Raw genomic sequence first — 18,917 nt, 5'->3', positions numbered from 1 at the left:
ACAAAAAGACAACCTACAGAATAAAAGAAAATATTTGTAAATTAATCTCCAAAATAGACAAAAAGCTCACAAAACTCTCTCTCTCTCTATATATATATATATATATATGTATGTATGTATATATATATAAGACTCAAACAACTCAATCAAAAAATGAGCAGAAGACCTAAAGAAGACATACAGGTAGCCAACAGGCACCTGAAAAGATGTTCAACATTGCTAATTAATTATTTGAGAAATGCAAGACAAGACTACAATGAGGCTTCACCTCACACCAGTCAGAAATGCCATCATTAAAAAGTCTTGTTGTTGTTCAGACACTAAGACATGTCCATCTCTTTGTGACACCATGAACTGTAGCACTCCAGGCTTCCCTGTCTTCTTCTATCTCCCGGAGTTTACTCAAACTCATGTCCATTGAGTTGGTGATGCTATCTAACCATCTCATTCCCCACCACCCCCTTCTCCTCCTGCCCTCAGTCTTTGCAAGCATCATGGTCTTTTCCAGTGAGTCAGCTCTTCATATCAGGTGGACAAAGTATCAAAGCTTCAGCTTCATCATCAGTCCTTTCAATGAATATTCAGGGTTGATTTCCCTCAGGATTGACTGGTTTGGTCTATTTGTGGTCCAAGGGACTCTCAATAGTCTTCTTCAGACCACAGTTTGAAAGCATCAGTTCTTTGGTGTTCAACCTTCTTTAAAGTCCAACTCTCACATCCATACATGACTACTGGAAAAACCATAGCTTTGACTATATGGCCCTTTGTTGGAAAAGTGATGTCTCTACTTTTCAATACACTGTTTAGGCTTGTCATAGCTTTTCTTCCAAGGAGCAAATGTCTTTTAATTTCATGGCTGCAGTCACTATCAGCAGTGATTTTGAGCCCAAGAGTTTAAAGTTTGTCACTATTTCCATTTTTCCCCCTCTATTTGCCATGAAGTGCTGAGACTGGATGCCATGATTTTAGTTTTTTAAATGTTGAATTTTAAGTCAGATTTTTCACTTTCCTCTTTCATCTTCATCAAGAGGCATTATAGTTACTCTTCACTTTCTGCCATGAGTGGTGTCATCTGCAGATCTGAGGTTATGGATAATTCTGGCAATCTTAGTTCCAGCTTGAGCTTTATCTAGCCCAGCATTTCACATGATGTACTCTGCATATAAGTTAAATAGGCAAGATGACAATATACAACCTGGACACACTCCTTTCCCAATTTTGAACCAGTCCATTGTTCCATGTTCAATTCTAATTGTTGCTTATTGGTCTACATACAGGTTTCTCAGGAGACAAGTAAGGTGGTGTGGTATTCCCATCTCTCGAAGAATTTTCCACAATTTGTTGTGATCCACACAGTCCAAGGCTTTAGCATAGTCAATTAAGCATAAGCAGATGTTTCCTGGAATCCTCTTGAGAGGATTTTGAGATTTTATCATTTTTGAGATTTCATTCAACTATGCATTTTGGACTCTTTTGTTGACTATGAAGACTACTCCATTTCTACTAAGGGATTCTTGCCCACAGTAGTAGATATAATGGTCATCTGAATTAAATTCAGCCATTTTGGCCCATTTTAGTTCAGTTCAGTTGCTCCGTCATGTTCAACTTTTTGCAACCCCATGAATAGCAGCACACCAGGCCTCCCTGTCCATCACCAACTCCCAGAGTCCACACAAACCCATGTCCATCGAGTTGGTAATGCCATCCAACCATCTCATCCTCTGTCATCCCCTTCTCCTTCTGCCATCAATCTTTCCCAGCATCAGGGTCTTTACAAATGAGTCAGATTTCGCATGAGGTGGCCAAAGTATTGGAGTTTCAGCTTCAACATCAGTCCTTCCAATGAACACCCAGGCCTGATCTCCTTTAGGATGGACTGGTTGGATCTCCTTGCAGTTCAAGGGACTCTCAAGAGTCTTTTCCAGCACCACAGTTCAAAACCATCAATTCTTCAGCATTCAGCTTTCTTTATAGTCTAACTCTCACATCCATACATGACCACTGGAAAAACCATAGCCTTGAATAGACAGACCTTTGTTGGCAAAGCAATGTCTCTGCTTTTTAATATGCTATCAAGGTTGGCCATAACTTGCCTTCCAAGGAGTAAGTGTCTTTTAATTCCATGGCTGCAATCACCATCTGCAGTGATTTTGGAGCCCAGAAAAATAAAGCCTGACACTGTTTGCACTGTTTCCACATCTATCTGCCATGAAGTGATGGGACTGGATGCCATGATCTTAGTTTTCTGAATGTTGAGCTTTACGCCAACTTATTCACTCTCCTCTTTCACTTTCATCAAGAGACTCTTTAGTTCTTCACTTTCTGCCATAAGAGTGGTGTCATCTGCATATCTGAGGTTATTGATATTTCTCCCAGCAATCTTGATTCCAGCTTGTGTTTCTTCCAGCCCAGCGTTTCTCATGATGTACTCTGCATATAAGTTAAATAAGCAGGGTGACAAAATACAGCCTTGACGTACTCCTTTTCCTATTTGGAACCAGTCTGTTGTTCCATGTCCAGTTCTAACTGTTGCTTCCTGACCTGCATACAGGTTTCTCAAGAGACAGGTCAGATGGTCTGGTATTCCCATCTCTTTCAGAATTTTCCACAGTTTATTGTGATCCACACAGTCAATGGCTTTGGCATTGTCAATAAAGCAGAAATAGATGTTTTTCTGGAACTCTCTTGCTTTTTCGATGATCCAGTGGATATTGGCAATTTGATCTCTGGTTCCTCTGTCTTTTCTAAAACCAGCTTGAACATCTGGAAGTTCACGGTTCACATATTGCTGAAGCCTGGCTCAGAGAATTTTGAGCATTACTTCAGTAGTGTGTGAGATGAATGCAATTGTGAAGTACTTCAAGCATTCTTTGGCATTGCGTTTCTTTGGTTCTTTGCCATTTTAGTTCACTGGTTTCTAAAATATCAGTGTTCACTCTTGCCATCTCCTGCTTGACAATGTCCAATTTACCTTGATTCATGGACCAAACATTCCAAGTTCCTAAGCAATATTGTTCTTTATAGCATCAGTCTTCATTTTCACCACGAGGCACATCCACAACTGAGCGTCTTTTCTGCTTTGGCTCAGCCTCTTCATTCTTTCTGGAGCTATATCTCCACTCTTCTCCAGTGGCATATTGGTTACTTACTGACCTAGGGGGCTCATCATCTAGTATCATATTTTTTTTGGCTTTTCATACTGTTCATGGTGTTCTCAAGGCAAGAATACTGAAGATAAGTTACCCATATCTTTACTATTTTCACTGTTTCTATTACTTCTATCCGTTGAATTCTTCATCAAAATTTATTTTTCTTCTGTCTGAAGAGCAATTTTTCTTATTTTGTTCAGTATATATCTGCTATCAAATAATTTGCTCTGGGTTTATTCATCTAAAAATATCTGTCTTCTTTTAGGGCTTTGTTCATTTGCTTTTTTGTTTGGTTTATTGGCTGACAGTTGTTTTGCTTTGAAGTGTTTCTTTGCATATAGAATTCTTTCACATCTATATATGTCATGACATTATTTTCTCTTTTCCATTGATTTTTACTGAATGAAAACTATCAATCTAAGTGTTGTTCCATTAAAGACAGTCTTTTGTTTTGTTTTCTGTTGTTTAACTGCTTTTAACATTTTGTACTTGTCAGTTTAGAGAAGACCAACAATATTTCTTCTGTATAATTGTTCCTCTCCTCTTCTACTGGGTCTCTAATCAGAGGTGTTACTGGGTCTAGGTTAATATTGCTCATCACTGCACATAAAGACAATAAATTAAGAGACAAGTTGTTGGGGAAAGGAATAGTGACTTAACTGGAAAGACAGCAGACTGAGACTACTGCCCCAATAAATCATCTTAACATGAGTTAAAATTCAGGCTTCTTTTATTCTAAAAGGGGAGAGGGTATGATTGGCTGCAGCAAACTTCTTGGTGCCAGAATCCTTTACTCTTGTAGTTGTCAACATAGTTCTGGTCATGATGTTCCTGTAAAACTCCAACAAGACAAATTTATTCTCCATTCTTTGACTTTTTATCTCTCTCTGTCTATAAAAGACATCTCTTTCATACCTTTAAAAGTCAAGCCTTGGAGACAGAGCCTTGAGAATGGGCTATCACGTATGTTTCAGGTTATAGGCAATATTCTTGTAGACAAAGGTGCAGAGCCAGCATAACTAAGCATAGGCAACAGAGCTCAAATGTTAGAGCTAAAGGAATAGACACAATACAGAGTCAGGTTTGGTCTTCTCTGTTATATATCTGTATTAAACCTTATTACACTCTTGTCTATGCTTCTTAATCATTTTTTCTTTGCTTTAAATCTTTTTTTTTCATCATTTCCTTTTGCTACTCTTCTAATTTGTCTTCTTGTTCAATAAGTCTCTGTTTTATCTAATGTACTCTTATTCTCATCTTTGTGCTATTACATTTAATTATGATGCTTTATAGCACTAGAGCCAACATTTAATATTTTCCCACAGTTTCCAATTCTCTGACAAAACAATCATGTATTTTTTCAATTATAAACATATTTTCAAAAGTTGGTGTGCAATAGCTTCATCCTTTCCCTACTTGAAGTCCCTATTTGTCTATCTCTACTGTTTGCTATTTCTACTGTTTGGTCATGTTGTATTGTCATTTTGTGTGCCTGAATTTTTTTAATTGTATACCAGACATTTTATTTGCAAAATTTTGTGAAAGTTAACTTGAGCCTAAAAATTATCTTTCTCTAGAGAGAAACTAAAATTGAGCAGAACCCTGTGCTCCCCTTTCCCAGTGCAAAGGCCCATTTATGCCCCCTTCCTCTCATTTGTAGAAAAGCTGAAGTCTCCCAGTTCTCCTGGTCACAAGAGGTTAAGCTCAAGCAGTTAATAATTAGAACAACAGAGTCACAGACTCAGTGTCTGATGCATATTCCTCAGTTGTTTTGCAAATACTATAACTACTAGTTGGGTGCAAAAGTAATCTCGGTTTTGCATTGCTGAAATTTGCCACTTGATATTGGAATACGTACTTAAATAAATGTGGTTATGTTATGCATCATTTTAATGACCATTTATCACTTTGTTCTTTTTCCTAATGACTTGTTACTTGCTGTGTATTTTATATTTATTTTAGATTATGGAAATGACATTAGGCCAAAAGCGAATATGAGCAATTTTCTTATTCAAATTCAAAATACTTTGTAAAGCAGTGGAGACAACTCACAATATCAACAACACATTTGGCCAGAAACTGCTAATTCTTGCAAAGTTTTGCAAAGGAGACGAGAGCCTTGAAGATGAGGAGTGCAGTGGCTGGCCATCGGAAGTTGACAACGACCAACTGAGAGCATCATCAAAACTGATCCTTTTACAACTACACAAAAAGTTGCCAAAGAACTCAACATTAACCATTCTATGGTCATTCAGCATTTGAAGCAAATTGGAAAGATGAAAAAGCTCAAGAAGTGGGTGCCTTGTGAGTTGACTGAAAATCAAAAAAATTGTTTTGAAGTGTTGTATTTTCTTATTCTATGCAACAACGAACTATTTCTCAATCGTATTGTGATGTGCAATTAAAAGTGGATTTTACAGGACACTCAGCAATGACCAGCTCAGTGGTTGGACTGAGAAGCTAGAAAGCACTTCCCAAAAACAAACTTGTACCAAAAAAAGGACACAGTCACTGTTTTGTGGTCTGTTGTCAGTCTGATCCACTACAGCTTTCTGAATCTCTTACATCTGAGAAGTATGTGCAGCAAATTGATGAGATGCACCAAAAACTGCAATTGACCAGGGGGCACTGGTCAACAGAAAGGACCCAATTCTTCTCCATGACAATGCCCAACAACAGGTCAGACAACCAACACTTCAAAAGTTGAACGAACTGGGCTATGAAGTTTTGCTTCATCTGTCATCTTCATCTGACCTTTTCCCAGTCAACTACCATTTCTTCAAGCTTCTCAACAACTTTTTGTAGGGAAAATGCATCCACAACTAGCAGGAGGCAAAAAATGCTTTCCAAGAGTTCATCAAATCCAGAGACATAGATTTGTATGCTACAGAAATAAGCAAACTTATTTTCCACTGGCAAAAATGTGTTGATTGTAGCAGATCCTATTTTGATTAATAAACACGAGTTTGAGCCTAGTTAAAATGATTTAAAATTCAGTCCAAAACCATAGTTTCATTTGTATCAACCTAAATACCACCAGAGGGGAAAAGCTCACTTCGTGATGACCAAACTGCAACCATGACATTAGCTGCTCCATTTTGAGCAATACTGAATCTGTGGATACCACAATTTCAAGAACTGGCCTTAAGAGAGTGGAATTAACGTTATTGCTCATAAAAATCTACATCTTTGTGGACATCAAAATAATCGTAGTTTGTCATGCTTGTATATGTAAATAGGCAACTAACACTATCAGCAAAGAGATGCTACACAGATCCATGTCACATCTTCCACTCTAAGACTACAGCACCCATGTCAGCAGAAAGAAGTTATAGAAGATAGACCTTTCCCATAATCCCATAGAAATTGAAGAATGTTCTGACAAGTGGGGATTTATAAGCAGCTTTTGGCAAGAAAAAGCTCTTTGCAGGAAAGAGGTCTCTGCAGGGGGCCCCTTTAGCAAAGCTACATCGAACTATATTGTAACTAATCTTAAACCAAGCACCCTTAAGCTCTACTCATCTCCAGCCTAATCACATCTTTGAAATCTTTTCGTTACACAATACCTTGCTTAACCTGTTGGTCCTTTCTGTAACTCTAAGAAGTAGAAATGAAGAATAAGCAATTAACAGATGACAAAATCTCTTCCTTAACTTCCCCTTCAGTAATCTCACAAACAGTTTGAACAAGATAATATCTAAAGAAAGATCACAGGAAGTCAACAAGCATGCACACAGTGAGGGATGGCAAAGACTCTGACCCCCATCTCAATGATTAGCTGAGATTATTTCCCTTTTTTCTTTAAAAACTTTCATGGCTGAGCAGAATCATGAGTGTCGGTTTTTAGCGACACAATTCACTCAGATTGCCAGCTCTCTGATTAGAAGCAATATTTCCCTTTTGACTTGCCGCTCAGGCATTGATTGTTTTTTCAGGTGCACAGAGTGGCATGTGAGATCTTAGTTCCCCAAACAGGGATCAAACCCATGTTCTCCACGTTGGGAGGGCAGAGTCTTAACACTGCGGTGAGCAGCCAGATCTGAGTTCTGTAATAAATCTATGTTTCTGTTGTTGTTGTTGGCTATTAAAGCCCTGACCATCTAGGACTACCTTCTTTTAGTTTAGAAATAGAAAGTGTTTGTAGGAAATCCAGTCCTTTTCAGGGCTGGTCTGTCTTTACTCCTATAATGTAACCTTGTAAAGCATGAGCCCAAAGCCAGGAATTTTTACCAGAACATTTTTACTCTCTTTGCAGCCATAAGTTCAAACTTCTATTCCTTTCAGGTCTGTCAAGGGCACCAGTTAGGCTTTCATTCTCTTCTTTTCTCTGGAGCCAACAACCCATATCCTCCTGAGGAGATCAAGCCCAAACAGAGGCTCACTTCTATGGATCTCAATCTTTCCAGGTTATAGCCTGATTTTACTCTCTTGATAACTCGCTGATGTCTTTTGATAAGTTGCTGTTGCCCTTTGGAGCTTCTTAGCCCAGCAGAGTGGGGTCAGTTTTCCTATATGGGTCATAAACAGAAAGCGTCACTGTAACATCAGTGACAGTAGAAACTGAGAATGAAGCTTTCTTCCCCAATGTTCCTTAGCCACATGAGACTCATGTTTTCTCCTTATCTTCGTGGAAGAATTTCCTAAATTATTTCATAACACCAATTACAGAAGTGAATGCCAACTTGTCTGTGGTTCAGGGGGGTTTCCCTTTGTTACAACAGTTTAGCTTTCAGACTGACTTATTAAAGTACTTATAAAAGTTGACCCACTAATCTTATTTACTAGGGGAAAAGTGATATGCTATATAATATGTATTGTAGTATTATATACATAATAGGGAAATCAATTGGGATATGACCATGGGCCTAATTCTTAGAGGACTTGTAAGAAGGAAAATTTTCCCTTCCCTCATTCATACAATAGACATGTATGTCTTGTATTATAAAGTTCAAGGCTCCTCTTGGAGTGGAGTTCCTGGGTGCTTAATAAGCTCTCTTTGTTCTTCTATTTCAGATAGAAGTAAACCTCACAGAGGCCTTGGTTTGAGAGGTCCAGGTTTATAAAGGAAAAAATTAAAATTGTCACAGGATGAGAGTGAAAGCTAGAACTACCAGGAGAATAAGCTAATGCCAGAAGACTGCAACTAAAGTTTGAGTTTGAGCTTTTGTGTGGCAGGGAGGTGGGAACGGACTGTGCTGCAGAAGTAGCTGAGGGAAGGTGCTTGCCTTTCAGAGCTGCTACCAATGGGCAGAGCTTCTGAGAGCAGTCATTACTGCTGTCATTTGGAGCAGCCTTAAGTGGAAGACAGTGAGGACCAGCCCCTCACACTGGATTGTAATAGAAAATGAAAGGAACAAAAAGATAAGCTGAAGCTAGGAACCTTCTCTAATTTTCTTGAGTCACATTAGCCCCAGGCTCCTGGCAAAACCAATGAAAGTCACAGAAACTGTTTCAAAAATGACTGGGATTGTATTTCTCATTAACCTTCACAGGTAGGAGTCCTAGCCAGATTTTATCTGATTTATGAAAATAAAGAAAAGTGACTTTTCTTACACTGGAGGATCACAAAGCAATTCATTTAAGTTAGATTCATAATAGCAAAATATAAAAAACAGCCTAAATGTCAGATAACAGGGTAAAGATAGTCACACTACAGCAACTATATACCATTTTATACAGTTATTAAAAACTGTAACTACTCAGTTATATTTAGAAATATATATAATGTTTATTATGAAGCATTTCATATGCCAAAAGAAAGCAAAAATTAATCTATGATAGCAGCTTTTCAGAAATTGTATACAGAAAAAGATTAAGTCTGGAATAGAATAGAAAATAAAGTAGATGATCTTTGGGTACTACACTTTGGATTAAATGCTTTTCTGTTTTATCATCACGATCATCAATACTACTACTATTATTGTTATATATCATCCCAAAGTTAATTGACTTTTTATTTTAATGATACATGGTTTATTTGTCTGCAAAGATTCAGCACAGCTGAATTCTATTAGTTGGTTGATTATTAATCATTAATTCATTCAAAAATGTTTATTAATTACTTAAAAATGGACCGGAAACAGTTCTGGGTGATATTATTATAAACATTATTTGTAATAAAACTGAACAAACCTTCCATGAATCACATTCTGGAAGGAAGTAGACATAGACAAAGCAAAAGTACAAATATGTATTTTAATGTGTGACTAGTATTATTCAAATCACTCTTTGCTAAGAATGAGTGGCATGTAACACACTTCAGGGAATTTTGGAATTAAAATTCAAGCTGAGACTTAAAGGATATCGAGCTAGGTACAAAGAAAAGGGAAGAAATGGCCTTAGTGGAGGTGCATCAGAAAGTGTCAGGCCCCATTTAGAGGCTAGAAATGGGGACACAGAATGCAGGCAAATGGGAGCTGCTTAACGGTTCAAATTAAAAACAATCCCACAGCAACTTCCATTGTCTTGAAAAAACTTCTTCCCCATAACTAAATGAAAGAGTTGACTCCTTGACTAGGGCTTTGACAATTCACTACTTAGGCTGCTGGTTCCCTAAAAGCAATTTGCAAAGTATCTGCAGAGTCACAATCAGAAAAACGGATCTGATCGTATCATGGGCAAGAATTTATTAAAGATACCAAAAGAACTACCACAAAGAGTGATAAATTTGATTTTCTTAAATAACTTCCATTACCAAAATACATCATTAAAAGAGTAGAAAGGTCTCAGACTAGGAAAAAATATTTGTGTTAAACATAGCTGACAAAGGACTTGCATCGAAAATATACAAAGACTTTCACAAAGCTGTAAGAAAAACATTAACAAAATTTTTCGAAGTGAAATGAGAGCATAGATCAAGAGAAATGAGTGCATAGATCCACCAAGAACACAATCAAGAACATTCATAGATAATTTATGCTGTAATAATTCAAAACTGGAAACAACCCAGATGCCCAACAAGAGAATGGATGAATAAGCTCTGGTATATTCAGAGAATGCAATACTGCTCAGCAATAAGACAAAATAAGCTGCTATGCACAACAACATGGATGAATCACACAGACATTATACTAAGTGAAAGAAACAAAATTCAAGAGACTATATAGTACAGGATTTATTTCGTGAAGTTGAAAAAGAGACTAATGAATGGGGATAGACGTTCAGGATGGGAGTAGAGTCTAGAAATAACTACAAGGGAACCTTGTGGAATGCAAGAGATGTTCTCTGCCTTCATCAGGGTGATAGTGATGTGTGTATACATATGCAAAATTTCACTGAACTATATACTTAGGATCAGTGCCCTTTCAGCTCATTAATATGTGTATGATATGCTTCAATTTTACAAAGTAAAAAAATGATCAGGACCCATTCCCCACATTTCCTCAGTCAGGATAGCCTTATGCGAGTTTAGCAAAATTAAAATGAATGCATTTTGTAGTTCCCTCAGGTGAAACTCTAACATGACAGACAACCACAAATTCCAAGGGTAATTGAATTGACTCAGTACTCTTTCGTAATGAAATTCTGCAAGTTTGGATTTAGCTGAGAGCACAGAGAGACTCCAGAGGAGCTGTTAAGGAGGATGGTTGAACAAGCTGTTACATTCTCTCTCAATATATTTTTTAATGAAATAGATATTTGAATACGTATTTTTAAATGAAATGAGTATTTAAATATACGAGTTATGTAGGTCAATGGAGATCCATTATTGTCAAATAAACTAAATCGAGGTCTCTACAATGTGGAAGGATGAGAAAAAAATTTTTTGAAAGTGCTTTGTGCTCATTTGCAGCCAAATTCAATAGCTTTCATGCAGAAACCCAGGGGAGTTTTTATTTAATTCAGTTCTTGAATTGTTTCCAGCTAACGGGCTCACTTCTATTTACAGTATTATTTTCTATTAAAGGACAAGCCTGAAAAGTCAAAGAATTTAGAGCTACTGTTTTACTTGAATAACCAACACTTCCTAGGCTGCCTTTATCATTCTCTTATAAAAGGATGGAAATCAAACTGACTGCTTTTATCAGCTAAGCTGAAACTTTCCAGGAACAGGGATTTGCATAAATATATATACACAGTAACTATAAAGTGTAATCAGCCATAAGAGGAATCCAGTTATCGTCCTATAATGGAAACAACTGAAATCAGTGGCCTTCCCACACTGAATATGGTGAGAAGGAGGCTCAGTTACAACTCAGCTTCTTCATGACAACAGATTTCATGTGAAGACACTTTGGCTTTATAATGCAACCAAAATACCAGACCTAAAGTTAACTTCTAAATTCTGAAACAATCTTGAACAAATCTCAAGGAAAACCACCTGTCATTACTCACTGATCTAGAAAACAACCAAACAACTTATACTTTTAAAAAATCAAAATTTGAACAAATTCTCATTTATTCCAGAATCCATCACCTTGGTAATAAAGCCTTTGAAAAATCCAATCCCTGATCACTTACTTTGAGGGGGTTATGTAGATATTTTTACCAAAATCTTCCTTTAACTTTTTAAGGGACTTATAAATTGCTATCAAACCATAGGTTTAAGTGACCTTTCAGAAGTAATATTCAAAAGCCCCAAGAGGACATATATCAGGACTTCAAATCTTATGTTTAAAACTTACTATGGTTTTTATATTAGTTAGCTGTCAAAGCACTGGAATAAAAACTCAGATCTGGTCATTCCTAAGACAAGACTTTCTCTACTAACCATAGTGACCCTCCTCTCAAACGTCTCCAACAATGACCTTGAAATTTCTTCCATGTTGCAATGCAAATAAGTATCTGGAGATAACAGATTTATTAAGCTTTCACTCATTCTTATACCTATTCACTCTCAAAAGAGCAAACCATCCTTGAGGCATTGAAGGTTTTTTTCCCTCCAAAGAGTGGATGTCAGGCCCTGGACACCATTGAGAGTAGCTGCCATCAGAGAGATGAACAAGGGGCGAAGTAGCTCCATTGTCTGCAGAAGGTGGTGCAATTATGTCTTTTGGGTTTTGAGAATTTAGAAGAGATACCACCAGACTCTTACAGAAGAAGCGAGAAAAAGGAAAAACACCCAAAAGTGAAAGTGAAAGTTGCTCAGTCGTGTCTAACTCTTTGCAACCCCATAGACTATACAGTCCATGGAATTCTCTAGGCCAGAATACTGGAGTGGGTAGCCTTTTCTTTCTCCAGGGGATCTTCCCAACCCAGGGATCCAACCGAGGTCTCCTGCATTGCAGGTGGATTCTTTACCAACTGAGCTATCAGGGAAGCCACCCAAAAAACACCCAGGTCTGGCAAATTCTGACATGTGCTCTGAAATCAGAGTAAACCTGTGGCCTTGAAGGTTCTATTTATATAAACAGGGAAGAAGTTCTGTAAATGGTCACTAAGGTTGTGACATAGCTGTTAATAGGAGACTGAGCTTGATTCTACTGTATCCTGAATATCTTGTTACTACAGTTAGACTATCATTTTTTTCATTATTATTATTACAACTACTAATACTACTACTACTTGTTCTAAACTACCTTTTGGTGACCCAAAATGTTATCATTTTCTTCTAAGATGATCTAAAGAAAGGAGCCAGGAACATTTTTTAGTATTCCTCATGTGTATGGCTCGAGATTAACTGATAAAAGACAGTTACTGGGGACTTAAAAAGTGGAAAAGAAAAAGCCACTCTTCTCCAGAGGCAGTTGCAAGAAGATTTGCACTTCTTTAGAGCAGTTTGCAGGAAAGTTTTTGAAAACTACCCTCTTTAATTCTTCAGGCTAATAATAGTGCTGGAAGCTTCCTTGACCTTTGTTCCTACAGCATTTCTAAACATTGTTTAAGGGCTTTACTGTCCTTATTACAATGTTTTCCATTTGAAATACATAGAGTGTCATATGTTTTTCTGCCTGACACTTTCCATTTCAAAATTCTGAGATGAACTACCATAACATCATGAGAACTACCGTAACATCATAAACACTTCTTTGCAAAATAATTATGCAGTTGAACAGCATTATTCATGGTAACTGTGTTCTACAAAGTCACCGCAAATATTGAATCTGAATACTAAACCACTGCTCTCAGAGGACACACACAATTAGGTGTGTGAGCCTAGGTTCCTGTGAGCCTCTGGGCACATTTTCATCAATCAGTCAATACATTTCCTTGTTTTGTATGTGCTTCTCTTTAGAGACACTTCATTTAATATATATTATTGCTTAATTAATATTGAATTCAGGGTCAACAGCACTATAATTCATGCCTAAATAAAATGTGACTAACACATATATTTCCTCCAGAAAGCGCATCGTAGCCTTCTTGGACTTGGGAACACAAAAACAACATTCAGCACTATGTTTGGGGGCTATTTTGAAAAGAAAAGTCATCATCAAAAAAGCAAAAGTTGGAACAAAATGTCTCTCCTAATAGAGCATGAAAAGATACTTCTTTACAGTATTGTTTTTCTCAGCTGGGAACATGTACTTAGGGTGAGGTAAGAGTACCATGAGTATTCATTTGGGTTTAACAAGTAAATGTTAGCAAGTAGTCAAATTTGCAAATATGGAATCTTCAAATAATGAGAACTGATTATTTTAGAGATATTAAATCTCTTTACATATTGATTCTAACCACTAATGCCAAAGAAGCCGAAGTCAAAGTTCTATGAAGACCTAAAATATCTTCTAGAACTAACACCGAAAAGAGATGTCCTTTTCATTATAGGGAATTAGAATGCAAAAGTAGGAAGTCAAGAGATACCTGGAGTAACAGGAAAGTTTGGCCTTAGAGTACAAAATGAAGTGGGGCAAAGGCTAAGAGTTTGCCAAGAGAACACACTGGTCATAACAAACACCCCTTTTCAAAAACAGAAGACAAAACTGCACATGGACATCATCAGATGATCAATACTGAAATCAGATTGATTATATTCTTTTCAGTTGAAGATGAAGATACTCTATTGAGTCAGCAGAAACAAGACCAGGAACAAGACCAGCCACCATGATCTGACTGTGTCTCAGATCATGAGCTCCTTATTGCAAAATTCAGACTTAAGTTGAAAAAAGTAGGGAAAACCACTAGGCCATTCAGGTATGACCTAAAGCAAATCCCTTATGATTATACAGTGGACCTGACAAGTAGATTCAAGGGATTAGATCTGATAGACAAAACACCTGAAGAACTATGGATGGAGGTTTGTAACACTGTACAGGAGGTAGTGACCAAAACTTTCCCAAATGAAAAGAAGTGCAAGAAGGCAAATGGTTGTCTGAGGAGGCCTTACAAATAGCTGAGAAAAGAAGAGAAGCCAAAGGCAATGAAGTAAGAAGATATACTCAACTGAATGCAGAGTTCCAAAGAATAGAAAGGAGAAATAAGAAAGCCTTCTTAAACGAGCAATGCAAAGAAATAGAGGAAAATAATAGAATGGGACAGACTAAGAACTCTTCAAGAAAATTAGAAATATCAAGGGAATACTTCATGCAAAGATGAGCACAATAAAGGATAGGAGTGGCAAGGACCTAACAGAGGCAGAAGATATTAAGAAGAAGTAGGCAGAATACACAGAACTGCACAAAAAATGTCTAGGTACCTGGATAACCAGGATGGTGTGGTCTGTCACCTAGAGCCAGACATCCTGGAGTATGAAATCACTGGGCCTTAGGAAGCATTACTACAAACAGAGCTAGTGGAGGTGAAGGGATTCCAGCTGAGCTATTTAAAATCCTAAAAGATGATGCTGTTAAACTGCTGAACTCAATATGCCAGTAAATTTGGAAAACTCAGCAGTGGCCACAGGACTGGAAAAGTTTAGTTCTCATTCCAATCCCAAAGAAGAGAAATGCCAAAGTACATATGTTGCAAACTACAGTACAATTGCCTTCATTTCACATGCTATCAAGGTAATGCTCAAAATTCTTCAAGCCAGGCTTCATCAGTACATGAACCAAGAACTTCCAGATGTACAGCTGGATTTAGAAAAGACAGAGGAACCAGAGATCAAATTGCCAACATGAGTTGAATCACAGAAAAAGCAAGGGAATTTAGAAAAACATCTACTTCTGCTTCGTTGACTACACTAAAGCCTTTGACTGTGGGAATCACAACAAACCGGAAGATTCTTAAGAGAAGGGCATACCAGACCACCTTAACTGCCTCCTGAGAAATCTGTATGCGGGTGAAGAAGCAACAGTTAGAACCAGTCATGGAACAATAGACTGATTCAAAATTGGGAAAGAAGTACTTCAAGGCTGTATACTGTCACTCTGCTTATTTAACTTTTATACAGAGTACATCACGCAAAATGCCAGGCTGGATGAAGCTCAAGCCGGAATCAAGATTGCCGGGGAAAGTATTAACAACCTCAGATATGCAGATGATATCACCCTAATGGCAGAAAGCAAAGAGGAACTAAAGAGCCTCTTGATGAAAGTGAAAGAAGAGAGTGAAAAAGCTGGCTTAAAGCTCAGCATTCAAAAAACTAAGATCATGGCATCCAGTCCCATCACTTCATGACAAATAGATGGGGGAAAACGGAATCAGTGACACACTTTATTTTCTTGGGTTCCAGAATCACTGAAGGTGATTACTGCAGGCATGAAATTAAAAGACTCTCTCTCCTTGGAAGAAAAGCTATTATAAACCTAGACAGTATATTGAAAAGCAGACACATCACTTTGCCAACAAAAGTCCATATAGTCAAAACGTGGTTTTTCCAGTAGTCATGTATGGAGGTGACAGTTGGACCATAAAGATGGCTGAGCACTGAAGAATTGATGCTTTGGAACAGTGGTGCTTTAGTCCCTTAGCCTGCAAGGAGATCAAACCAGTCAACCCTAAAGGAAATCAGTCCTGAATATTCATTGGAAGGACTGATGCTGAAGCTGAAGCTTCAATACTTTGTCTACTTGATGTGAAGAGCTGACTCTTTGGAAAAGACCCTGATGCTGGAAAGATTGAAGGCAGGAGGAGAAGGGGACTCCAGGAGATAGTGAAGGATAGGGAAGCCTGGTGTGCTACAGTCCATGCTATTACCAAGAGGTGGACACAATTTACCGACTAAAGATTAACACATATTAGCACTGTCAGTGACAGAATTAGGTCTCTGCCTCTGCTTCCTAACCTGATGTCTGACCTTCCCACTTCCCTCTTTTTTCTTTTATTGCCTCCTTTAGGACCAAGAAGCAAGGCTTTACTATATTTATAGCTTGAGAATAAATTCATAACTCAAAACCACTCTGGAAACAAAAACAAAAGTCACTCAAGACACACCGACTGGGAAAGCTGTGTATCCACTATCGCTATCGCTATCAGCAGTGCTACAAGTTGCTGCAAACTTTTTCATTGTACGATCAATTTAAAAAATTAGGAAATTACAAAGTGGAAATGACTTCATACTAATAATCCATTCATTGTCCCATGTTTTTATAAGTATCTAGTTTATTTTGATCTATTAATAAAAAGATATATGTGTAGAAGCATTTTCATACCAAACAGAGAGGACCGACCAGGAGTTTTCAAAGCCATCCAGAGAGGATCTTGGTGGACTATAGCTTACCTTGACACTACATGCAAAGGATCCACACGTTGTGCAATTCAGTCCGTATTATCTTCTCCTTTCTTACAATCAAAATAAATTTCTATGTCTTCCATGAACTAGTAACATGGTAGTTAACAACACATCCGTTGTTTTATCTCTATATTCTTTAGAATTTCAGGGAGCTATTTTTAATGCTTCAGGGTCAATTATGCACATAAAGTATTTAAAACAGATTGCATCCCAGCTCTCTGATGCCTGAACACTAAAACAGATCCTGTCTACTGAGCTAAAAGCATTTAAAACCTATGAAATGCAATGGGATGAATCTGTCCAGAACCAAAAGAAAACCTATATTTATAGCAGCTGATTTATTTGGTTGATATATAGTATGTGCAGTGGTTTATAATTTTTAAGGCATGAGAACTGGGACACATTAGATATTACAGAAAGAGTAAGTTGATGATTTACAAGACTTCATATCAGGCCTATTGACCTTCTCAACAAGAAAGGTTGGTGGTCATAACAGCACTGAAAAATGCAGCCCTTGGGAGTCAATTTAATGTAGAATAAACTCTTTAACAGTCAGCAAGATGGCCATATCAGCGCTCCATCTGCAGATTATGCTGCTGTTGTAAAAAGCACCTTTTAATAAAAAATGCATAGGCTTTATTTTTGAAAACATATGTTCCCCCTACCAAACCAGCAGTTTCTCCCACGTAAGCACCCTTGCATTACAAGAATATTTGGTGTTAACAACAACAAAAAAATGAGGGAGGGTGGAATGCCCCATCTTCCCAATAAAAAGAATACTGGCAGAAATTTGCTTACTGTCCTTCTAAAAATTAATCATGGGTCACAAAACAAAGACAAACCTGTGTGCCCTTTGTTCTAGTCAAATACAGTCATCTCATTCTCAATGCAAACAATATTAGTCCATGTAAAACCCGATACAATCAATAAATGGACTCAGAAATTGATGGTACTTCATGTTAACACCCTCACTCTAAAGCTGATCTTTTGAGGACTAGATGTCTCACTTCATTACCAGAATCATATGTCAAGGGGATTCCAAAAGCAGTCAATCTAAACCTGTCTCCAACACAGTAAATCAAGATTGGAAAATAACTCTAAAAATTTTCTCCCTTACTAGCACAGATTTTCTGGGAAATCATTCACTTCTCTATCACTGGAATTAAAAAATAAAAACAGGTTGTAACTTACATGGTCTTTGACTGTGGTTGGGGGCAAGGAGGGTGTTTCCATAGAATTCCATAAGCAATTAGCCAAAATCATTCAGGGGGAAAAAGAAGGAAAGGATGCACGATAGATCCCTGTAGAAAAAGTCAAACTTGTGGATGAAGCAGGGGACGGAACAAGTGGGAATTGAGAGAGTAGTATTGAAATATATACATTGCATGTGTGCATGTTCAGTTGCTTCACTCGTGTCCAACTCTATGCGACCCTATGGACTGTAGCCTGCCAGAGTCCTCTGTCTGTGGGATTCTTCAGGCAAGAATACTGGAGTGGGTTGCTGTTTCCTCTTTCAGGGGATCTTCCCGACTCAGGCATGGAACCCAGGTCTCCTGCATTGTAGGCAGATTCTTTACCTCTGAGACACCAAGAAAGCCCAATATATACATTGCCATGTACAAAACAGATAGCTAGTGGGAAGTTGCTATATAGCACAGAAAGCTCAGCCTGGTGCTATGTGATGACCTAGAGGGGTAGGAAGAGGGGATGGGAAGCAGGCTCAAGAAGGAGAAGATACATATATACTTATGGCTGGAGAAGGAATATTCTTGCCTTGAAAATCCCATGGACAGAGGAACACAGTGGGCTGCAGTCCATGGGGTTGCAAAAGAGTTGGACACAACTTAGTAACTAAACAAACAACAGTATCTGATTTATTGTAAAGCAACATCCTCCTACTAAAAACAAATTTTAAAAACATATACAAAAAAACTTTTTAAAAATGTTTTTCTTTATGAAAACGAAAGAGCAGTGAGCGAGATTGAATCTGTAAACAACAGTAGAGCTTTGGGATGCAAAGTGGAAAACTGAAACAGAAGCATACTCTAGTCTCTACCGAGCAAAGAGCTTGGATGAGTCTTCTTACTGTGTCAGTTGTTTTGACGATCAAGACAAAGCTTATCATCCCATAACTTTCCTTCAAAGATTTCCTTTTATTTGTAAATCCCTGTGTTCACCCCTCTGTCCTAAAACTCATGCCATTGCCTTAATGTCAT

This window comes from Giraffa tippelskirchi, chromosome 4, assembly GCF_054371585.1.
Source record: "Giraffa tippelskirchi isolate mGirTip1 chromosome 4, T2T-mGirTip1v1.2.pri, whole genome shotgun sequence".
NCBI lineage: Eukaryota > Metazoa > Chordata > Mammalia > Artiodactyla > Giraffidae > Giraffa > Giraffa tippelskirchi.
The sequence above is the reverse complement of the archived record's forward strand: the minus strand, read 5'-3'. Positions refer to the sequence as shown.